A 25172-nucleotide genomic window follows, 5' to 3' on the forward strand; every position below is an offset into this window, starting at 1 on the left:
CTAATACACCCATTTCTTTGTCTCTCACATGGGCTGCGCCAAAGAGCAATGATTGGCACGTTAAACTTTGCATGCAAAGGTACCAGTCCAAATCTTGGGGGTACTATTTTATTACTCTTGACCTTTTCCATTTCTGTCATCTTTGTTTATTGATAGCTCAAATCCAACACCAGTAGGTTGAAAGAGACAATTATTGATTCCTTTCAAAACGTCCATCAGCTTGAACAAGTTACAGAAATACAAACATTATAATACGTTTACATCACATTCCTACACAAAATAGTGTGGCATTAAGAAATCCTATCCTGTTTTTCTGAAATGCATTTCAGAGGCCTGATTCCCAGCATCCCTTTTTGAAGCTTTCTGCGCTATTGATAAGGCGAATTTAGCACATTTTGAAAGAGAAGTGTTCTTAAATCAAACCTAGAGAACCACAATGACGGTATCATTCAGATAGTACAAATGTTTTTTGTATATTAGTATGGAAATTGTGAAATAAAACGTTTTTCATGCTGATTTTCAACAGTTGATCTGCAATCGTGAAACATAAGCTTTTGCTTGGAGGCCTCACATGTACTGATCTAATTTTCTCCTTTAAGATTATTCACAAATCATATGATATGCTTTGTATAAATCAACTATATTGTTAGATCAAAATTGAGTAAAAAGTGAGTATCTCAATTTCATGACATATAGAAGAGTAAGGAGAAGAAGTTCATGTTTCAAATGTGGAGAGGCAACAACTTTTCATTATTTTCACCTCTACTAATTATATGCATTTTTATAATGTATGTGTTTATGTTGTCCTATAAATATACAGAGACATATAGCAAGATATAGGGAGATACATACGTGTAAAGTGGATATGTACAAGTTTATAAGTAAATGAGATGTTTTTCCAATTAATAATTCTAAGAACTGAATGGAAAAGAAAATCGTAAAGTTTAGATAAGTCCCACTGTGATTTGTACTCAGATCCCGGTTTTCAGAGTCTAGAGTGCTAAGCATGATACCATCAAACCACCTGTACCAGGTTGAGCTTTTCATTTTGAGAGAAGAGATTGCATTCACGGGGGAATCTTATATTTTATTGCAAAATCGTATCTCACATAAAAAGTACTGTTCAACAGAGTGATAGCGTTACTTGAGTCCTCTGGGCAACATCCTTCCCTAACATAGTTCAATATGCAAAAGTTGAACAGAATAGAAAAGTAATAACATTCTGTTGGTTTTTGACTGTAGAACATTAAAAACTTTGAAATGTTCACATTGCTGCAGCAATTTGCTCCCTTGTCACATGGGAGGTTCCATGGTGTAATGGTTAGCACTTTGGACTTTGAATCCAAGGATCCGAGTTCAAATCTCGGTGGGACCACTTTCATGACTGTTGATCAAATCTTTTTCTGTCAAGTGTATTCATAAATATCACAAATCTAACACGGGTAGAGTGAAACATTAATTTATTGATTGTATTCTGAAAGTCTATTCGATGTGAGCAAATGATAGAACTTTTAGAAAACATGGAAATTAAATGGCTCAAAATAATGAGACATTTTGCGAGCTGACTCTGTTTTCTCAAACTCATCACAGGGGGCTGATGCAAGATATTACTTTCTTAAATCTTACTGTTATTGATAAGGGGAAGATGGAACTTTTTAATTGGAAATCCTTCATTAAAACAAAACTTGAGGAATCAAATTGTGTATTATGGGGACAGAAGATATGACGTTTTGAATAACAATCGTGAAATTCAGACACACATATATTTACACTCTGATTTTCTAAAGTAAATCCATAACCATAAAGTAAAATCTTTCGAAAGACGTGTCAAAGGTAATAATCTGAATTTCTCTTTCAAAGAAATTCACAATTAAATGCACTGTGTAAGTCAAGCATGTTGTCATATAAGAAATCAGCAAAAATTAACTATCTCATTACTGGTCATATAGATGAGAGAGGAAATGAACCTAACGTTTAAATTGTGGATGGGAAACAACAGTTTTTAGTTTTCAGGTTCAATACATATGTTTATGAATAATTGATTTCTTTATATAGTCTTATCGCTATCTAGACGGATATAGCTATGTATACATAGATGCATACTTATACGTTGATAAGTATCAGTATAAAACATTGACGTTATGTTTTTCCAAGACCAAATTCTAAGAAATGGGTGAAATAGTAAATCTCATAATTCAAGCAGGTCTCACCGAGATTTGAACTCGGATCGCTGGATTCAGAGTCCAGAGTGCTAACCATTACACCATGGAACCCTCCCATACATGAGTCATTTTTCCATTGAGACAAAAGAGAGCGCATTAGTGCGGGGGCATTTCTTACATTGATGAAACGATAACTCTGTTGAATGCTCATAGTGTAAAGAGCTATAATGTGATTTGATTCTGTTCAGATACATTCTCCTTAACAGTGTTAAATATGCAAACGTTTATCAGGATAGGCAAGTTATATCATAATGATCATCTTTGACTGTAACATATTAAAACATTTTACATTTCCAAACTAATACACCCATTTCTTTGTCTCTCACATGGGCTGCGCCAAAGAGCAATGATTGGCACGTTGGACTTTGCATGCAAAGGTACCAGTCCAAATCTTGGGGGTACTATTTTATTACTCTTGACCTTTTCTATTTCTGTCACCTTTGTTTATTGATAGCTCAAATCCAACACCAGTAGGTTGAAAGAGACAATTATTGATTCCTTTCAAAACGTCCATCAGCTTGAACAAGTTACAGAAATACAAACATTATAATACGTTTACATCACATTCCTACACAAAATAGTGTGACATTAAGAAATCCTATCCTGTTTTTCTGAAATGCATTTCAGAGGCCTGATTCCCAGCATCCCTTTTTGAAGCTTTCTGCGCTATTGATAAGGCGAATTTAGCACATTTTGAAAGAGAAGTGTTCTTAAATCAAACCTAGAGAACCACAATGACGGTATCATTCAGAGAGTACAAATGTTTTTGTATATTAGTATGGAAATTGTGAAATAAAACGTTTTTCATGCTGATTTTCAACAGTCGATCTGCAATCGTGAAACATAAGCTTTTGCTTGGAGGCCTCACAGGTACTGATCTAATTTTCTCTTTTAAGATTATTCACAAATCATATGATATGCTTTGTATAAATCAACTATATTGTTAGATCAAAATTGAGTAAAAAGTGACTATCTCAATTTCATGACATATAGAAGAGTAAGGAGAAGAAGCTCATGTTTCAAATGTGGAGAGGCAACAACTTTTCATTATTTTCACCTCTACTAATTATATGCATTTTTATAATGTATGTGTTTATGTTGTCCTATAAATATACAGAGACATATAGCAAGATATAGGGAGATACATACGTGTAAAGTGGATATGTACAAGTTTATAAGTAAATGAGATGTTTTTCCAATTAATAATTCTAAGAACTGAATGGAAAAGAAAATCGTAAAGTTTAGATAAGTCCCACTGTGATTTGTACTCAGATCCCGGTTTTCAGAGTCTAGAGTGCTAAGCTTGATACCATCAAACCACCTGTACCAGGTTGAGCTTTTCATTTTGAGAGAAGAGATTGCATTCACGGGGGAATCTTATATTTTATTGCAAAATCGTATCTCACATAAAAAGTACTGTTCAACAGATTGATAGCGTTACTTGAGTCCTCTGGGCAACATCCTTCCCTAACATAGTTCAATATGCAAAAGTTGAACAGAATAGAAAAGTAATAACATTCTGTTGGTTTTTGACTGTAGAACATTAAAAACTTTGAAATGTTCACATTGCTGCAGCAATTTGCTCCCTTGTCACATGGGAGGTTCCATGGTGTAATGGTTAGCACTTTGGACTTTGAATCCAAGGATCCGAGTTCAAATCTCGGTGGGACCACTTTCATGACTGTTGATCAAATCTTTTTCTGTCAAGTGTATTCATAAATATCACAAATCTAACACGGGTAGAGTGAAACATTAATTTATTGATTGTATTCTGAAAGTCTATTCGATGTGAGCAAATGATAGAACTTTTAGAAAACATGGAAATTAAATGGCTCAAAATAATGAGACATTTTGCGAGCTGACTCTGTTTTCTCAAACTCATCACAGGGGGCTGATGCAAGATATTACTTTCTTAAATCTTACTGTTATTGATAAGGGGAAGATGGAACTTTTTAATTGGAAATCCTTCATTAAAACAAAACTTGAGGAATCAAATTGTGTATTATGGGGACAGAAGATATGACGTTTTGAATAACAATCGTGAAATTCAGACACACATATATTTACACTCTGATTTTCTAAAGTAAATCCATAACCATAAAGTAAAATCTTTCGAAAGACGTGTCAAAGGTAATAATCTGAATTTCTCTTTCAAAGAAACTCACAATTAAATGCACTGTGTAAGTCAAGCATGTTGTCATATAAGAAATCAGCAAAAATTAACTATCTCGTTACTGGTCATATAGATGAGAGAGGAAATGAACCTAACGTTTAAATTGTGCATGGGAAACAACAGTTTTTAGTTTTCAGGTTCAATACATATGTTTATGAATAATTGATTTCTTTATATAGTCTTATCGCTATCTAGACGGATATAGCTATGTATACATAGATGCATACTTATACGTTGATAAGTATCAGTATAAAACATTGACGTTATGTTTTTCCAAGACCAAATTCTAAGAAATGGGTGAAATAGTAAATCTCATAATTCAAGCAGGTCCCACCGAGATTTGAACTCGGATCGCTGGATTCAGAGTCCAGAGTGCTAACCATTACACCATGGAACCCTCCCATACATGAGTCATTTTTCCATTGAGACAAAAGAGAGCGCATTAGTGCGGGGGCATTTCTTACATTGATGAAACGATAACTCTGTTGAATGCTCATAGTGTAAAGAGCTATAATGTGATTTGATTCTGTTCAGATACATTCTCCTTAACAGTGTTAAATATGCAAACGTTTATCAGGATAGGCAAGTTATATCATAATGATCATCTTTGACTGTAACATATTAAAACATTTTACATTTCCAAACTAATACACCCATTTCTTTGTCTCTCACATGGGCTGCGCCAAAGAGCAATGATTGGCACGTTGGACTTTGCATGCAAAGGTACCAGTCCAAATCTTGGGGGTACTATTTTATTACTCTTGACCTTTTCTATTTCTGTCACCTTTGTTTATTGATAGCTCAAATCCAACACCAGTAGGTTGAAAGAGACAATTATTGATTCCTTTCAAAACGTCCATCAGCTTGAACAAGTTACAGAAATACAAACAATATAATACGTTTACATCACATTCCTACACAAAATAGTGTGACATTAAGAAATCCTATCCTGTTTTTCTGAAATGCATTTCAGAGGCCTGATTCCCAGCATCCCTTTTTGAAGCTTTCTGCGCTATTGATAAGGCGAATTTAGCACATTTCGAAAGAGAAGTGTTCTTAAATCAAACCTAGAGAACCACAATGACGGTATCATTCAGAGAGTACAAATGTTTTTGTATATTAGTATGGAAATTGTGAAATAAAACGTTTTTCATGCTGATTTTCAACAGTCGATCTGCAATCGTGAAACATAAGCTTTTGCTTGGAGGCCTCACAGGTACTGATCTAATTTTCTCTTTTAAGATTATTCACAAATCATATGATATGCTTTGTATAAATCAATTATATTGTTAGATCAAAATTGAGTAAAAAGTGAGTATCTCAATTTCATGACATATAGAAGAGTAAGGAGAAGAAGCTCATGTTTCAAATGTGGAGAGGCAACAACTTTTCATTATTTTCACCTCTACTAATTATATGCATTTTTATAATGTATGTGTTTATGTTGTCCTATAAATATACAGAGACATATAGCAAGATATAGGGAGATACATACGTGTAAAGTGGATATGTACAAGTTTATAAGTAAATGAGATGTTTTTCCAATTAATAATTCTAAGAACTGAATGGAAAAGAAAATCGTAAAGTTTAGATAAGTCCCACTGTGATTTGTACTCAGATCCCGGTTTTCAGAGTCTAGAGTGCTAAGCTTGATACCATCAAACCACCTGTACCAGGTTGAGCTTTTCATTTTGAGAGAAGAGATTGCATTCACGGGGGAATCTTATATTTTATTGCAAAATCGTATCTCACATAAAAAGTACTGTTCAACAGAGTGATAGCGTTACTTGAGTCCTCTGGGCAACATCCTTCCCTAACATAGTTCAATATGCAAAAGTTGAACAGAATAGAAAAGTAATAACATTCTGTTGGTCTTTGACTGTAGAACATTAAAAACTTTGAAATGTTCACATTGCTGCAGCAATTTGCTCCCTTGTCACATGGGAGGTTCCATGGTGTAATGGTTAGCACTTTGGACTTTGATTCCAAGGATCCGAGTTCAAATCTCGGTGGGACCACTTTCATGACTGTTGATCAAATCTTTTTCTGTCAAGTGTATTCATAAATATCACAAATCTAACACGGGTAGAGTGAAACATTAATTTATTGATTGTATTCTGAAAGTCTATTCGAAGTGAGCAAATGATAGAACTTTTAGAAAACATGGAAATTAAATGGCTCAAAATAATGAGACATTTTGCGAGCTGACTCTGTTTTCTCAAACTCATCACAGGGGGCTGATGCAAGATATTACTTTCTTAAATCTTAGTGTTATTGATAAGGGGAAGATGGAACTTTTTAATTGGAAATCCTTCATTAAAACAAAACTTGAGGAATCAAATTGTGTATTATGGGGACAGAAGATATGACGTTTTGAATAACAATCATGAAATTCAGACACACATATATTTACACTCTGATTTTCTAAAGTAAATCCATAACCATAAAGTAAAATCTTTCGAAAGACGTGTCAAAGGTAATAATCTGAATTTCTCTTTCAAAGAAATTCACAATTAAATGCACTGTGTAAGTCAAGCATGTTGTCATATAAGAAATCAGCAAAAATTAACTATCTCATTACTGGTCATATAGATGAGAGAGGAAATGAACCTAACGTTTAAATTGTGGATGGGAAACAACAGTTTTTAGTTTTCAGCTTCAATACATATGTTTATGAATAATTGATTTCTGTATATAGTCTTATCGCTATCTAGACGGATATAGCTATGTATACATAGATGCATACTTATACGTTGATAAATATCAGTATAAAACATTGACGTTATGTTTTTCCAAGTCCAAATTCTAAGAAATGGGTGAAATAGTAAATCTCATAATTCAAGTAGGTCCCACCGAGATTTGAACTCAGATCTCTGGATTCAGAGTCCAGGATGCTAACCATTAGACCATGGAACCCTCCCATACATGAGTCATTTTTCCATTGAGACAAAAGAGAGCGCATTAGTGCGGGGGCATTTCTTACATTGATGAAAGGATATCTCTGTTGAATGCTCATAGTGTAAAGAGCTATAATGTGATTTGATTCTGTTCAGATACATTCTCCATAACAGTGTTAAATATGCACACGTTTATCAAGATAGGCAAGTTATATCATAATGATCATCTTTGACTGTATCATATTAAAACATTTTACATTTCCAAACTAATACACCCATTTCTTTGTCTCTCACATGGGCTGCGCCAAAGAGCAATGATTGGCACGTTGGACTTTGCATGCAAAGGTACCAGTCCAAATCTTGGGGGTACTATTTTATTACTCTTGACCTTTTCTATTTCTGTCACCTTTGTTTATTGATAGCTCAAATCCAACACCAGTAGGTTGAAAGAGACAATTATTGATTCCTTTCAAAACGTCCATCAGCTTGAACAAGTTACAGAAATACAAACATTATAATACGTTTACATCACATTCCTACACAAAATAGTGTGACATTAAGAAATCCTATCCTGTTTTTCTGAAATGCATTTCAGAGGCCTGATTCCCAGCATCCCTTTTTGAAGCTTTCTGCGCTATTGATAAGGCGAATTTAGCACATTTCGAAAGAGAAGTGTTCTTAAATCAAACCTAGAGAACCACAATGACGGTATCATTCAGAGAGTACAAATGTTTTTGTATATTAGTATGGAAATTGTGAAATAAAACGTTTTTCATGCTGATTTTCAACAGTCGATCTGCAATCGTGAAACATAAGCTTTTGCTTGGAGGCCTCACAGGTACTGATCTAATTTTCTCTTTTAAGATTATTCACAAATCATATGATATGCTTTGTATAAATCAATTATATTGTTAGATCAAAATTGAGTAAAAAGTGAGTATCTCAATTTCATGACATATAGAAGAGTAAGGAGAAGAAGCTCATGTTTCAAATGTGGAGAGGCAACAACTTTTCATTATTTTCACCTCTACTAATTATATGCATTTTTATAATGTATGTGTTTATGTTGTCCTATAAATATACAGAGACATATAGCAAGATATAGGGAGATACATACGTGTAAAGTGGATATGTACAAGTTTATAAGTAAATGAGATGTTTTTCCAATTAATAATTCTAAGAACTGAATGGAAAAGAAAATCGTAAAGTTTAGATAAGTCCCACTGTGATTTGTACTCAGATCCCGGTTTTCAGAGTCTAGAGTGCTAAGCTTGATACCATCAAACCACCTGTACCAGGTTGAGCTTTTCATTTTGAGAGAAGAGATTGCATTCACGGGGGAATCTTATATTTTATTGCAAAATCGTATCTCACATAAAAAGTACTGTTCAACAGAGTGATAGCGTTACTTGAGTCCTCTGGGCAACATCCTTCCCTAACATAGTTCAATATGCAAAAGTTGAACAGAATAGAAAAGTAATAACATTCTGTTGGTCTTTGACTGTAGAACATTAAAAACTTTGAAATGTTCACATTGCTGCAGCAATTTGCTCCCTTGTCACATGGGAGGTTCCATGGTGTAATGGTTAGCACTTTGGACTTTGATTCCAAGGATCCGAGTTCAAATCTCGGTGGGACCACTTTCATGACTGTTGATCAAATCTTTTTCTGTCAAGTGTATTCATAAATATCACAAATCTAACACGGGTAGAGTGAAACATTAATTTATTGATTGTATTCTGAAAGTCTATTCGAAGTGAGCAAATGATAGAACTTTTAGAAAACATGGAAATTAAATGGCTCAAAATAATGAGACATTTTGCGAGCTGACTCTGTTTTCTCAAACTCATCACAGGGGGCTGATGCAAGATATTACTTTCTTAAATCTTAGTGTTATTGATAAGGGGAAGATGGAACTTTTTAATTGGAAATCCTTCATTAAAACAAAACTTGAGGAATCAAATTGTGTATTATGGGGACAGAAGATATGACGTTTTGAATAACAATCATGAAATTCAGACACACATATATTTACACTCTGATTTTCTAAAGTAAATCCATAACCATAAAGTAAAATCTTTCGAAAGACGTGTCAAAGGTAATAATCTGAATTTCTCTTTCAAAGAAATTCACAATTAAATGCACTGTGTAAGTCAAGCATGTTGTCATATAAGAAATCAGCAAAAATTAACTATCTCATTACTGGTCATATAGATGAGAGAGGAAATGAACCTAACGTTTAAATTGTGGATGGGAAACAACAGTTTTTAGTTTTCAGCTTCAATACATATGTTTATGAATAATTGATTTCTGTATATAGTCTTATCGCTATCTAGACGGATATAGCTATGTATACATAGATGCATACTTATACGTTGATAAATATCAGTATAAAACATTGACGTTATGTTTTTCCAAGTCCAAATTCTAAGAAATGGGTGAAATAGTAAATCTCATAATTCAAGTAGGTCCCACCGAGATTTGAACTCAGATCTCTGGATTCAGAGTCCAGGATGCTAACCATTAGACCATGGAACCCTCCCATACATGAGTCATTTTTCCATTGAGACAAAAGAGAGCGCATTAGTGCGGGGGCATTTCTTACATTGATGAAAGGATATCTCTGTTGAATGCTCATAGTGTAAAGAGCTATAATGTGATTTGATTCTGTTCAGATACATTCTCCATAACAGTGTTAAATATGCACACGTTTATCAAGATAGGCAAGTTATATCATAATGATCATCTTTGACTGTATCATATTAAAACATTTTACATTTCCAAACTAATACACCCATTTCTTTGTCTCTCACATGGGCTGCGCCAAAGAGCAATGATTGGCACTTTGGACTTTGCATGCAAAGGTACCAGTCCAAATCTTGGGGGTACGATTTTATTACTCTTGACCTTTTCCATTTCTGTCATCTTTGTTTATTGATAGCTCAAATCCAACACCAGTAGGTTGAAAGAGACAATTATTGATTCCTTTCAAAACGTCCATCAGCTTGAACAAGTTACAGAAATACAAACATTATAATACGTTTACATCACATTCCTACACAAAATAGTGTGGCATTAAGAAATCCTATCCTGTTTTTCTGAAATGCATTTCAGAGGCCTGATTCCCAGCATCCCTTTTTGAAGCTTTCTGCGCTATTGATAAGGCGAATTTAGCACATTTTGAAAGAGAAGTGTTCTTAAATCAAACCTAGAGAACCACAATGACGGTATCATTCAGATAGTACAAATGTTTTTTGTATATTAGTATGGAAATTGTGAAATAAAACGTTTTTCATGCTGATTTTCAACAGTCGATCTGCAATCGTGAAACATAAGCTTTTGCTTGGAGGCCTCACAGGTACTGATCTAATTTTCTCTTTTAAGATTATTCACAAATCATATGATATGCTTTGTATAAATCAACTATATTGTTAGATCAAAATTGAGTAAAAAGTGAGTATCTCAATTTCATGACATATAGAAGAGTAAGGAGAAGAAGCTCATGTTTCAAATGTGGAGAGGCAACAACTTTTCATTATTTTCACCTCTACTAATTATATGCATTTTTATAATGTATGTGTTTATGTTGTCCTATAAATATACAGAGACATATAGCAAGATATAGGGAGATACATACGTGTAAAGTGGATATGTACAAGTTTATAAGTAAATGAGATGTTTTTCCAATTAATAATTCTAAGAACTGAATGGAAAAGAAAATCGTAAAGTTTAGATAAGTCCCACTGTGATTTGTACTCAGATCCCGGTTTTCAGAGTCTAGAGTGCTAAGCATGATACCATCAACCCACCTGTACCAGGTTGAGCTTTTCATTTTGAGAGAAGAGATTGCATTCACGGGGGAATCTTATCTTTTATTGCAAAATCGTATCTCACATAAAAAGTACTGTTCAACAAGGTGATAGCGTTACTTGAGTCCTCTGGGCAACATCCTTCCCTAACATAGTTCAATATGCAAAAGTTGAACAGAATAGAAAAGTAATAACATTCTGTTGGTCTTTGACTGTAGAACATTAAAAACTTTGAAATGTTCACATTGCTGCAGCAATTTGCTCCCTTGTTACATGGGAGGTTCCATGGTGTAATGGTTAGCACTTTGGATTTTGAATCCAAGGATCCGAGTTCAAATCTCAGTGGGACCACTTTCATGACTGTTGATCAAATTTTTTTCTGTCAAGTGTATTCATAAACATCACAAATCTAACACGGGTAGAGTGAAACATTAATTTATTGATTGTATTCTGAAAGTCTATTCGAAGTGAGCAAATGATAGAACTTTTAGAAAACATGGAAATTAAATGGCTCAAAATAATGAGACATTTTGCGAGCTGACTCTGTTTTCTCAAACTCATCACAGGGGGCTGATGCAAGATATTACTTTCTTAAATCTTACTGTTATTGATAAGGGGAAGATGGAACTTTTTAATTGGAAATCCTTCATTAAAACAAAACTTGAGGAATCAAATTGTGTATTATGGGGACAGAAGATATGACGTTTTGAATAACAATCATGAAATTCAGACACACATATATTTACACTCTGATTTTCTAAAGTAAATCCATAACCATAAAGTAAAATCTTTCGAAAGACGTGTCAAAGGTAATAATCTGAATTTCTCTTTCAAAGAAATTCACAATTAAATGCACTGTGTAAGTCAAGCATGTTGTCATATAAGAAATCAGCAAAAATTAACTATCTCATTACTGGTCATATAGATGAGAGAGGAAATGAACCTAACGTTTAAATTGTGGATGGGAAACAACAGTTTTTAGTTTTCAGCTTCAATACATATGTTTATGAATAATTGATTTCTTTATATAGTCTTATCGCTATCTAGACGGATATAGCTATGTATACATAGATGCATACTTATACGTTGATAAATATCAGTATAAAACATTATGTTTTTCCAAGTCCAAATTCTAAGAAATGGGTGAAATAGTAAATGTCATAATTCAAGTAGGTCCCACCGAGATTTGAACTCGGATCGCTGGATTCAGATTCCAGGATGCTAACCATTAGACCATGGAACCCTCCCATACATGAGTCATTTTTCCATTGAGACAAAAGAGAGCGCATTAGTGCGGGGGCATTTCTTACATTGATGAAAGGATATCTCTGTTGAATGCTCATAGTGTAAAGAGCTATAATGTGATTTGATTCTGTTCAGATACATTCTCCATAACAGTGTTAAATATGCACACGTTTATCAAGATAGGCAAGTTATATCATAATGATCATCTTTGACTGTATCATATTAAAACATTTTACATTTCCAAACTAATACACCCATTTCTTTGTCTCTCACATGGGCTGCGCCAAAGAGCAATGATTGGCACTTTGGACTTTGCATGCAAAGGTACCAGTCCAAATCTTGGGGGTACGATTTTATTACTCTTGACCTTTTCCATTTCTGTCATCTTTGTTTATTGATAGCTCAAATCCAACACCAGTAGGTTGAAAGAGACAATTATTGATTCCTTTCAAAACGTCCATCAGCTTGAACAAGTTACAGAAATACAAACATTATAATACGTTTACATCACATTCCTACACAAAATAGTGTGGCATTAAGAAATCCTATCCTGTTTTTCTGAAATGCATTTCAGAGGCCTGATTCCCAGCATCCCTTTTTGAAGCTTTCTGCGCTATTGATAAGGCGAATTTAGCACATTTTGAAAGAGAAGTGTTCTTAAATCAAACCTAGAGAACCACAATGACGGTATCATTCAGATAGTACAAATGTTTTTTGTATATTAGTATGGAAATTGTGAAATAAAACGTTTTTCATGCTGATTTTCAACAGTCGATCTGCAATCGTGAAACATAAGCTTTTGCTTGGAGGCCTCACAGGTACTGATCTAATTTTCTCTTTTAAGATTATTCACAAATCATATGATATGCTTTGTATAAATCAACTATATTGTTAGATCAAAATTGAGTAAAAAGTGAGTATCTCAATTTCATGACATATAGAAGAGTAAGGAGAAGAAGCTCATGTTTCAAATGTGGAGAGGCAACAACTTTTCATTATTTTCACCTCTACTAATTATATGCATTTTTATAATGTATGTGTTTATGTTGTCCTATAAATATACAGAGACATATAGCAAGATATAGGGAGATACATACGTGTAAAGTGGATATGTACAAGTTTATAAGTAAATGAGATGTTTTTCCAATTAATAATTCTAAGAACTGAATGGAAAAGAAAATCGTAAAGTTTAGATAAGTCCCACTGTGATTTGTACTCAGATCCCGGTTTTCAGAGTCTAGAGTGCTAAGCATGATACCATCAACCCACCTGTACCAGGTTGAGCTTTTCATTTTGAGAGAAGAGATTGCATTCACGGGGGAATCTTATCTTTTATTGCAAAATCGTATCTCACATAAAAAGTACTGTTCAACAAGGTGATAGCGTTACTTGAGTCCTCTGGGCAACATCCTTCCCTAACATAGTTCAATATGCAAAAGTTGAACAGAATAGAAAAGTAATAACATTCTGTTGGTCTTTGACTGTAGAACATTAAAAACTTTGAAATGTTCACATTGCTGCAGCAATTTGCTCCCTTGTTACATGGGAGGTTCCATGGTGTAATGGTTAGCACTTTGGACTTTGAATCCAAGGATCCGAGTTCAAATCTCGGTGGGACCACTTTCATGACTGTTGATCAAATCTTTTTCTGTCAAGTGTATTCATAAATATCACAAATCTAACACGGGTAGAGTGAAACATTAATTTATTGATTGTATTCTGAAAGTCTATTCGAAGTGAGCAAATGATAGAACTTTTAGAAAACATGGAAATTAAATGGCTCAAAATAATGAGACATTTTGCGAGCTGACTCTGTTTTCTCAAACTCATCACAGGGGGCTGATGCAAGATATTACTTTCTTAAATCTTACTGTTATTGATAAGGGGAAGATGGAACTTTTTAATTGGAAATCCTTCATTAAAACAAAACTTGAGGAATCAAATTGTGTATTATGGGGACAGAAGATATGACGTTTTGAATAACAATGATGAAATTCAGACACACATATATTTACACTCTGATTTTCTAAAGTAAATCCATAACCATAAAGTAAAATCTTTCGAAAGACGTGTCAAAGGTAATAATCTGAATTTCTCTTTCAAAGAAATTCACAATTAAATGCACTGTGTAAGTCAAGCATGTTGTCATATAAGAAATCAGCAAAAATTAACTATCTCATTACTGGTCATATAGATGAGAGAGGAAATGAACCTAACGTTTAAATTGTGGATGGGAAACAACAGTTTTTAGTTTTCAGCTTCAATACATATGTTTATGAATAATTGATTTCTGTATATAGTCTTATCGCTATCTAGACGGATATAGCTATGTATACATAAATGCATACTTATACGTTGATAAATATCAGTATAAAACATTGACGTTATGTTTTTCCAAGTCCAAATTCTAAGAAATGGGCGAAATAGTAAATCTCATAATTCAAGTAGGTCCCACCGAGATTTGAACTCGGATCGCTGGATTCAGAGTCCAGGATGCTAACCATTAGACCATGGAACCCTCCCATACATGAGTCATTTTTCCATTGAGACAAAAGAGAGCGCATTAGTGCGGGGGCATTTCTTACATTGATGAAAGGATATCTCTGTTGAATGCTCATAGTGTAAAGAGCTATAATGTGATTTGATTCTGTTCAGATACATTCTCCATAACAGTGTTAAATATGCACACGTTTATCAAGATAGGCAAGTTATATCATAATGATCATCTTTGACTGTATCATATTAAAACATTTTACATTTCCAAACTAATACACCCATTTCTTTGTCTCTCACATGGGCTGCGCCAAAGAGCAATGATTGGCACTTTGGACTTTGCATGCAAAGGTACCAGTCCAAATCTTGGGGGTACTATTTTATTACTCTTGACCTTTTCCATTTCTGTCATCTTTGTTTATTGATAGCTCAAATCCAACACCAGTAGGTTGAAAGAGACAATTATTGATTCCTTTCAAAACGTCCATCAGCTTGAACAAGTTACAGAAATACAAACATTATAATACGTTTACATCACATTCCTACACGAAATAGTGTGGCATTAAGAAATCCTATCCTGTTTTTCTGAAATGCATTTCAGAGGCCTGATTCCCAGCATCCCTTTTTGAAGCTTTCTGCGCTATTGATAAGGCGAATTTAGCACATTTTGAAAGAGAAGTGTTCTTAAATCAAACCTAGAGAACCACAATGACGGTATCATTCAGATAGTACAAATGTTTTTTGTATATTAGTATGGAAATTGTGAAATAAAACGTTTTTCATGCTGATTTTCAACAGTCGATCTGCAATCGTGAAACATAAGCTTTTGCTTGGAGGCCTCACAGGTACTGATCTAATTTTCTCTTTTAAGATTATTCACAAATCATATGATATGCTTTATATAAATCAACTATATTGTTAGATCAAAATTGAGTAAAAAGTGAGTATCTCAATTTCATGACATATAGAAGAGTAAGGAGAAGAAGCTCATGTTTCAAATGTGGAGAGGCAACAACTTTTCATTATTTTCACCTCCACTAATTATATGCATTTTTATAATGTATGTGTTTATGTTGTCCTATAAATATACAGAGACATATAGCAAGATATAGGGAGATACATACGTGTAAAGTGGATATGTACAAGTTTATAAGTAAATGAGATGTTTTTCCAATTAATAATTCTAAGAACTGAATGGAAAAGAAAATCGTAAAGTTTAGATAAGTCCCACTGTGATTTGTACTCAGATCCCGGTTTTCAGAGTCTAGAGTGCTAAGCATGATACCATCAAACCACCTGTACCAGGTTGAGCTTTTCATTTTGAGAGAAGAGATTGCATTTACGGGGGAATCTTATATTTTATTGCAAAATCGTATCTCACATAAAAAGTACTGTTCAACAAGGTGATAGCGTTACTTGAGTCCTCTGGGCAACATCCTTCCCTAACATAGTTCAATATGCAAAAGTTGAACAGAATAGAAAAGTAATAACATTCTGTTGGTCTTTGATTGTAGAACATTAAAAACTTTGAAATGTTCACATTGCTGCAGCAATTTGCTCCCTTGTTACATGGGAGGTTCCATGGTGTAATGGTTAGCACTTTGGACTTTGAATCCAAGGATCCGAGTTCAAATCTCAGTGGGACCACTTTCATGACTGTTGATCAAATCTTTTTCTGTCAAGTGTATTCATAAACATCACAAATCTAACACGGGTAGAGTGAAACATTAATTTATTGATTGTATTCTGAAAGTCTATTCGAAGTGAGCAAATGATAGAACTTTTAGAAAACATGGAAATTAAATGGCTCAAAATAATGAGACATTTTGCGAGCTGACTCTGTTTTCTCAAACTCATCACAGGGGGCTGATGCAAGATATTACTTTCTTAAATCTTACTGTTATTGATAAGGGGAAGATGGAACTTTTTAATTGGAAATCCTTCATTAAAACAAAACTTGAGGAATCAAATTGTGTATTATGGGGACAGAAGATATGACGTTTTGAATAACAATCATGAAATTCAGACACACATATATTTACACTCTGATTTTCTAAAGTAAATCCATAACCATAAAGTAAAATCTTTCGAAAGACGTGTCAAAGGTAATAATCTGAATTTCTCTTTCAAAGAAATTCACAATTAAATGCACTGTGTAAGTCAAGCATGTTGTCATATAAGAAATCAGCAAAAATTAACTATCTCATTACTGGTCATATAGATGAGAGAGGAAATGAACCTAACGTTTAAATTGTGGATGGGAAACAACAGTTTTTAGTTTTCAGCTTCAATACATATGTTTATGAATAATTGATTTCTGTATATAGTCTTATCGCTATCTAGACGGATATAGCTATGTATACATAGATGCATACTTATACGTTGATAAATATCAGTATAAAACATTGACGTTATGTTTTTCCAAGTCCAAATTCTAAGAAATGGGTGAAATAGTAAATCTCATAATTCAAGTAGGTCCCACCGAGATTTGAACTCGGATCGCTGGATTCAGAGTCCAGGATGCTAACCATTAGACCATGGAACCCTCCCATACATGAGTCATTTTTCCATTGAGACAAAAGAGAGCGCATTAGTGCGGGGGCATTTCTTACATTGATGAAAGGATATCTCTGTTGAATGCTCATAGTGTAAAGAGCTATAATGTGATTTGATTCTGTTCAGATACATTCTCCATAACAGTGTTAAATATGCACACGTTTATCAAGATAGGCAAGTTATATCATAATGATCATCTTTGACTGTATCATATTAAAACATTTTACATTTCCAAACTAATACACCCATTTCTTTGTCTCTCACATGGGCTGCGCCAAAGAGCAATGATTGGCACTTTGGACTTTGCATGCAAAGGTACCAGTCCAAATCTTGGGGGTACTATTTTATTACTCTTGACCTTTTCCATTTCTGTCATCTTTGTTTATTGATAGCTCAAATCCAACACCAGTAGGTTGAAAGAGACAATTATTGATTCCTTTCAAAACGTCCATCAGCTTGAACAAGTTACAGAAATACAAACATTATAATACGTTTACATCACATTCCTACACGAAATAGTGTGGCATTAAGAAATCCTATCCTGTTTTTCTGAAATGCATTTCAGAGGCCTGATTCCCAGCATCCCTTTTTGAAGCTTTCTGCGCTATTGATAAGGCGAATTTAGCACATTTTGAAAGAGAAGTGTTCTTAAATCAAACCTAGAGAACCACAATGACGGTATCATTCAGATAGTACAAATGTTTTTTGTATATTAGTATGGAAATTGTGAAATAAAACGTTTTTCATGCTGATTTTCAACAGTCGATCTGCAATCTTGAAACATAAGCTTTTGCTTGGAGGCCTCACAGGTACTGATCTAATTTTCTCTTTTAAGATTATTCACAAATCATATGATATGCTTTATATAAATCAACTATATTGTTAGATCAAAATTGAGTAAAAAGTGAGTATCTCAATTTCATGACATATAGAAGAGTAAGGAGAAGAAGCTCATGTTTCAAATGTGGAGAGGCAACAACTTTTCATTATTTTCACCTCCACTAATTATATGCATTTTTATAATGTATGTGTTTATGTTGTCCTATAAATATACAGAGACATATAGCAAGATATAGGGAGATACATACGTGTAAAGTGGATATGTACAAGTTTATAAGTAAATGAGATGTTTTTCCAATTAATAATTCTAAGAACTGAATGGAAAAGAAAATCGTAAAGTTTAGATAAGTCCCACTGTGATTTGTACTCAGATCCCGGTTTTCAGAGTCTAGAGTGCTAAGCATGATACCATCAAACCACCTGTACCAGGTTGAGCTTTTCATTTTGAGAGAAGAGATTGCATTTACGGGGGAATCTTATATTTTATTGCAAAATCGTATCTCACATAAAAAGTACTGTTCAACAAGGTGATAGCGTTACTTGAGTCCTCTGGGCAACATCCTTCCCTAACATAGTTCAATATGCAAAAGTTGAACAGAATAGAAAAGTAATAACATTCTGTTGGTCTTTGACTGTAGAACATTAAAAACTTTGAAATGTTCACATTGCTGCAGCAATTTGCTCCCTTGTTACATGGGAGGTTCCATGGTGTAATGGTTAGCACTTTGGACTTTGAATCCAAGGATCCGAGTTCAAATCTCAGTGGGACCACTTTCATGACTGTTGATCAACTCTTTTTCTGTCAAGTGTATTCATAAACATCACAAATCTAACACGGGTAGAGTGAAACATTAATTTATTGATTGTATTCTGAAAGTCTATTCGAAGTGAGCAAATGATAGAACTTTTAGAAAACATGGAAATTAAATGGCTCAAAATAATGAGACATTTTGCGAGCTGACTCTGTTTTCTCAAACTCATCACAGGGGGCTGATGCAAGATATTACTTTCTTAAATCTTACTGTTATTGATAAGGGGAAGATGGAACTTTTTAATTGGAAATCCTTCATTAAAACAAAACTTGAGGAATCAAATTGTGTATTATGGGGACAGAAGATATGACGTTTTGAATAACAATCATGAAATTCAGACACACATATATTTACACTCTGATTTTCTAAAGTAAATCCATAACCATAAAGTAAAATCTTTCGAAAGACGTGTCAAAGGTAATAATCTGAATTTCTCTTTCAAAGAAATTCACAATTAAATGCACTGTGTAAGTCAAGCATGTTGTCATATAAGAAATCAGCAAAAATTAACTATCTCATTACTGGTCATATAGATGAGAGAGGAAATGAACCTAACGTTTAAATTGTGGATGGGAAACAACAGTTTTTAGTTTTCAGCTTCAATACATATGTTTATGAATAATTGATTTCTGTATATAGTCTTATCGCTATCTAGACGGATATAGCTATGTATACATAGATGCATACTTATACGTTGATAAATATCAGTATAAAACATTGACGTTATGTTTTTCCAAGTCCAAATTCTAAGAAATGGGTGAAATAGTAAATCTCATAATTCAAGTAGGTCCCACCGAGATTTGAACTCGGATCGCTGGATTCAGAGTCCAGGATGCTAACCATTAGACCATGGAACCCTCCCATACATGAGTCATTTTTCCATTGAGACAAAAGAGAGCGCATTAGTGCGGGGGCATTTCTTACATTGATGAAAGGATATCTCTGTTGAATGCTCATAGTGTAAAGAGCTATAATGTGATTTGATTCTGTTCAGATACATTCTCCATAACAGTGTTAAATATGCACACGTTTATCAAGATAGGCAAGTTATATCATAATGATCATCTTTGACTGTATCATATTAAAACATTTTACATTTCCAAACTAATACACCCATTTCTTTGTCTCTCACATGGGCTGCGCCAAAGAGCAATGATTGGCACTTTGGACTTTGCATGCAAAGGTACCAGTCCAAATCTTGGGGGTACTATTTTATTACTCTTGACCTTTTCCATTTCTGTCATCTTTGTTTATTGATAGCTCAAATCCAACACCAGTAGGTTGAAAGCGACAATTATTGATTCCTTTCAAAACGTCCATCAGCTTGAACAAGTTACAGAAATACAAACATTATAATACGTTTACATCACATTCCTACACGAAATAGTGTGGCATTAAGAAATCCTATCCTGTTTTTCTGAAATGCATTTCAGAGGCCTGATTCCCAGCATCCCTTTTTGAAGCTTTCTGCGCTATTGATAAGGCGAATTTAGCACATTTTGAAAGAGAAGTGTTCTTAAATCAAACCTAGAGAACCACAATGACGGTATCATTCAGATAGTACAAATGTTTTTTGTATATTAGTATGGAAATTGTGAAATAAAACGTTTTTCATGCTGATTTTCAACAGTCGATCTGCAATCGTGAAACATAAGCTTTTGCTTGGAGGCCTCACAGGTACTGATCTAATTTTCTCTTTTAAGATTATTCACAAATCATATGATATGCTTTATATAAATCAACTATATTGTTAGATCAAAATTGAGTAAAAAGTGAGTATCTCAATTTCATGACATATAGAAGAGTAAGGAGAAGAAGCTCATGTTTCAAATGTGGAGAGGCAACAACTTTTCATTATTTTCACCTCCACTAATTATATGCATTTTTATAATGTATGTGTTTATGTTGTCCTATAAATATACAGAGACATATAGCAAGATATAGGGAGATACATACGTGTAAAGTGGATATGTACAAGTTTATAAGTAAATGAGATGTTTTTCCAATTAATAATTCTAAGAACTGAATGGAAAAGAAAATCGTAAAGTTTAGATAAGTCCCACTGTGATTTGTACTCAGATCCCGGTTTTCAGGGTCTAGAGTGCTAAGCATGATACCATCAAACCACCTGTACCAGGTTGAGCTTTTCATTTTGAGAGAAGAGATTGCATTCACGGGGGAATCTTATATTTTATTGCAAAATCGTATCTCACATAAAAAGTACTGTTCAACAGATTGATAGCGTTACTTGAGTCCTCTGGGCAACATCCTTCCCTAACATAGTTCAATATGCAAAAGTTGAACAGAATAGAAAAGTAATAACATTCTGTTGGTTTTTGACTGTAGAACATTAAAAACTTTGAAATGTTCACATTGCTGCAGCAATTTGCTCCCTTGTCACATGGGAGGTTCCATGGTGTAATGGTTAGCACTTTGGACTTTGAATCCAAGGATCCGAGTTCAAATCTCGGTGGGACCACTTTCATGACTGTTGATCAAATCTTTTTCTGTCAAGTGTATTCATAAATATCACAAATCTAACACGGGTAGAGTGAAACATTAATTTATTGATTGTATTCTGAAAGTCTATTCGATGTGAGCAAATGATAGAACTTTTAGAAAACATGGAAATTAAATGGCTCAAAATAATGAGACATTTTGCGAGCTGACTCTGTTTTCTCAAACTCATCACAGGGGGCTGATGCAAGATATTACTTTCTTAAATCTTACTGTTATTGATAAGGGGAAGATGGAACTTTTTAATTGGAAATCCTTCATTAAAACAAAACTTGAGGAATCAAATTGTGTATTATGGGGACAGAAGATATGACGTTTTGAATAACAATCGTGAAATTCAGACACACATATATTTACACTCTGATTTTCTAAAGTAAATCCATAACCATAAAGTAAAATCTTTCGAAAGACGTGTCAAAGGTAATAATCTGAATTTCTCTTTCAAAGAAACTCACAATTAAATGCACTGTGTAAGTCAAGCATGTTGTCATATAAGAAATCAGCAAAAATTAACTATCTCGTTACTGGTCATATAGATGAGAGAGGAAATGAACCTAACGTTTAAATTGTGCATGGGAAACAACAGTTTTTAGTTTTCAGGTTCAATACATATGTTTATGAATAATTGATTTCTTTATATAGTCTTATCGCTATCTAGACGGATATAGCTATGTATACATAGATGCATACTTATACGTTGATAAGTATCAGTATAAAACATTGACGTTATGTTTTTCCAAGACCAAATTCTAAGAAATGGGTGAAATAGTAAATCTCATAATTCAAGCAGGTCCCACCGAGATTTGAACTCGGATCGCTGGATTCAGAGTCCAGAGTGCTAACCATTACACCATGGAACCCTCCCATACATGAGTCATTTTTCCATTGAGACAAAAGAGAGCGCATTAGTGCGGGGGCATTTCTTACATTGATGAAACGATAACTCTGTTGAATGCTCATAGTGTAAAGAGCTATAATGTGATTTGATTCTGTTCAGATACATTCTCCTTAACAGTGTTAAATATGCAAACGTTTATCAGGATAGGCAAGTTATATCATAATGATCATCTTTGACTGTAACATATTAAAACATTTTACATTTCCAAACTAATACACCCATTTCTTTGTCTCTCACATGGGCTGCGCCAAAGAGCAATGATTGGCACGTTGGACTTTGCATGCAAAGGTACCAGTCCAAATCTTGGGGGTACTATTTTATTACTCTTGACCTTTTCTATTTCTGTCACCTTTGTTTATTGATAGCTCAAATCCAACACCAGTAGGTTGAAAGAGACAATTATTGATTCCTTTCAAAACGTCCATCAGCTTGAACAAGTTACAGAAATACAAACATTATAATACGTTTACATCACATTCCTACACAAAATAGTGTGACATTAAGAAATCCTATCCTGTTTTTCTGAAATGCATTTCAGAGGCCTGATTCCCAGCATCCCTTTTTGAAGCTTTCTGCGCTATTGATAAGGCGAATTTAGCACATTTCGAAAGAGAAGTGTTCTTAAATCAAACCTAGAGAACCACAATGACGGTATCATTCAGAGAGTACAAATGTTTTTGTATATTAGTATGGAAATTGTGAAATAAAACGTTTTTCATGCTGATTTTCAACAGTCGATCTGCAATCGTGAAACATAAGCTTTTGCTTGGAGGCCTCACAGGTACTGATCTAATTTTCTCTTTTAAGATTATTCACAAATCATATGATATGCTTTGTATAAATCAATTATATTGTTAGATCAAAATTGAGTAAAAAGTGAGTATCTCAATTTCATGACATATAGAAGAGTAAGGAGAAGAAGCTCATGTTTCAAATGTGGAGAGGCAACAACTTTTCATTATTTTCACCTCTACTAATTATATGCATTTTTATAATGTATGTGTTTATGTTGTCCTATAAATATACAGAGACATATAGCAAGATATAGGGAGATACATACGTGTAAAGTGGATATGTACAAGTTTATAAGTAAATGAGATGTTTTTCCAATTAATAATTCTAAGAACTGAATGGAAAAGAAAATCGTAAAGTTTAGATAAGTCCCACTGTGATTTGTACTCAGATCCCGGTTTTCAGAGTCTAGAGTGCTAAGCTTGATACCATCAAACCACCTGTACCAGGTTGAGCTTTTCATTTTGAGAGAAGAGATTGCATTCACGGGGGAATCTTATATTTTATTGCAAAATCGTATCTCACATAAAAAGTACTGTTCAACAGAGTGATAGCGTTACTTGAGTCCTCTGGGCAACATCCTTCCCTAACATAGTTCAATATGCAAAAGTTGAACAGAATAGAAAAGTAATAACATTCTGTTGGTCTTTGACTGTAGAACATTAAAAACTTTGAAATGTTCACATTGCTGCAGCAATTTGCTCCCTTGTCACATGGGAGGTTCCATGGTGTAATGGTTAGCACTTTGGACTTTGATTCCAAGGATCCGAGTTCAAATCTCGGTGGGACCACTTTCATGACTGTTGATCAAATCTTTTTCTGTCAAGTGTATTCATAAATATCACAAATCTAACACGGGTAGAGTGAAACATTAATTTATTGATTGTATTCTGAAAGTCTATTCGAAGTGAGCAAATGATAGAACTTTTAGAAAACATGGAAATTAAATGGCTCAAAATAATGAGACATTTTGCGAGCTGACTCTGTTTTCTCAAACTCATCACAGGGGGCTGATGCAAGATATTACTTTCTTAAATCTTAGTGTTATTGATAAGGGGAAGATGGAACTTTTTAATTGGAAATCCTTCATTAAAACAAAACTTGAGGAATCAAATTGTGTATTATGGGGACAGAAGATATGACGTTTTGAATAACAATCATGAAATTCAGACACACATATATTTACACTCTGATTTTCTAAAGTAAATCCATAACCATAAAGTAAAATCTTTCGAAAGACGTGTCAAAGGTAATAATCTGAATTTCTCTTTCAAAGAAATTCACAATTAAATGCACTGTGTAAGTCAAGCATGTTGTCATATAAGAAATCAGCAAAAATTAACTATCTCATTACTGGTCATATAGATGAGAGAGGAAATGAACCTAACGTTTAAATTGTGGATGGGAAACAACAGTTTTTAGTTTTCAGCTTCAATACATATGTTTATGAATAATTGATTTCTGTATATAGTCTTATCGCTATCTAGACGGATATAGCTATGTATACATAGATGCATACTTATACGTTGATAAATATCAGTATAAAACATTGACGTTATGTTTTTCCAAGTCCAAATTCTAAGAAATGGGTGAAATAGTAAATCTCATAATTCAAGTAGGTCCCACCGAGATTTGAACTCAGATCTCTGGATTCAGAGTCCAGGATGCTAACCATTAGACCATGGAACCCTCCCATACATGAGTCATTTTTCCATTGAGACAAAAGAGAGCGCATTAGTGCGGGGGCATTTCTTACATTGATGAAAGGATATCTCTGTTGAATGCTCATAGTGTAAAGAGCTATAATGTGATTTGATTCTGTTCAGATACATTCTCCATAACAGTGTTAAATATGCACACGTTTATCAAGATAGGCAAGTTATATCATAATGATCATCTTTGACTGTATCATATTAAA

At 33.9% G+C, this 25172-nt stretch overlaps 13 non-coding genes across 13 annotated transcripts; 10 read left to right on the plus strand and 3 right to left on the minus strand.

Moving 5' to 3' along the window:
• The first annotated feature begins 1303 nt into the window (after positions 1-1303).
• TRNAQ-UUG (transfer RNA glutamine (anticodon UUG)) lies at positions 1304-1375 on the plus strand. The gene has a single exon. It is a non-coding gene; the product is annotated as a tRNA-Gln (tRNA).
• Positions 1376-2201: 826 nt separating this feature from the next.
• TRNAQ-CUG (transfer RNA glutamine (anticodon CUG)) lies at positions 2202-2273 on the minus strand. Its single transcript has one exon. It is a non-coding gene; the product is annotated as a tRNA-Gln (tRNA).
• Positions 2274-3822: 1549 nt separating this feature from the next.
• On the plus strand, positions 3823-3894 carry TRNAQ-UUG (transfer RNA glutamine (anticodon UUG)). Its single transcript has one exon. It is a non-coding gene; the product is annotated as a tRNA-Gln (tRNA).
• An 826-nt stretch (positions 3895-4720) lies between these two features.
• On the minus strand, positions 4721-4792 carry TRNAQ-CUG (transfer RNA glutamine (anticodon CUG)). The gene has a single exon. It is a non-coding gene; the product is annotated as a tRNA-Gln (tRNA).
• A 1549-nt stretch (positions 4793-6341) lies between these two features.
• TRNAQ-UUG (transfer RNA glutamine (anticodon UUG)) lies at positions 6342-6413 on the plus strand. The gene has a single exon. It is a non-coding gene; the product is annotated as a tRNA-Gln (tRNA).
• Positions 6414-8860: 2447 nt separating this feature from the next.
• TRNAQ-UUG (transfer RNA glutamine (anticodon UUG)) lies at positions 8861-8932 on the plus strand. Its single transcript has one exon. It is a non-coding gene; the product is annotated as a tRNA-Gln (tRNA).
• Positions 8933-11380: 2448 nt separating this feature from the next.
• On the plus strand, positions 11381-11452 carry TRNAQ-UUG (transfer RNA glutamine (anticodon UUG)). The gene has a single exon. It is a non-coding gene; the product is annotated as a tRNA-Gln (tRNA).
• Positions 11453-13894: 2442 nt separating this feature from the next.
• On the plus strand, positions 13895-13966 carry TRNAQ-UUG (transfer RNA glutamine (anticodon UUG)). Its single transcript has one exon. It is a non-coding gene; the product is annotated as a tRNA-Gln (tRNA).
• Positions 13967-16414: 2448 nt separating this feature from the next.
• Positions 16415-16486, plus strand: TRNAQ-UUG (transfer RNA glutamine (anticodon UUG)). Its single transcript has one exon. It is a non-coding gene; the product is annotated as a tRNA-Gln (tRNA).
• A 2448-nt stretch (positions 16487-18934) lies between these two features.
• On the plus strand, positions 18935-19006 carry TRNAQ-UUG (transfer RNA glutamine (anticodon UUG)). Its single transcript has one exon. It is a non-coding gene; the product is annotated as a tRNA-Gln (tRNA).
• A 2448-nt stretch (positions 19007-21454) lies between these two features.
• Positions 21455-21526, plus strand: TRNAQ-UUG (transfer RNA glutamine (anticodon UUG)). The gene has a single exon. It is a non-coding gene; the product is annotated as a tRNA-Gln (tRNA).
• Positions 21527-22352: 826 nt separating this feature from the next.
• TRNAQ-CUG (transfer RNA glutamine (anticodon CUG)) lies at positions 22353-22424 on the minus strand. Its single transcript has one exon. It is a non-coding gene; the product is annotated as a tRNA-Gln (tRNA).
• Positions 22425-23973: 1549 nt separating this feature from the next.
• TRNAQ-UUG (transfer RNA glutamine (anticodon UUG)) lies at positions 23974-24045 on the plus strand. Its single transcript has one exon. It is a non-coding gene; the product is annotated as a tRNA-Gln (tRNA).
• Positions 24046-25172: the final 1127 nt, after the last annotated feature.

This window comes from Lissotriton helveticus, chromosome 4_1 (genome assembly GCF_964261635.1).
Source record: "Lissotriton helveticus chromosome 4_1, aLisHel1.1, whole genome shotgun sequence".
Taxonomy (NCBI): Eukaryota; Metazoa; Chordata; class Amphibia; order Caudata; family Salamandridae; genus Lissotriton; species Lissotriton helveticus.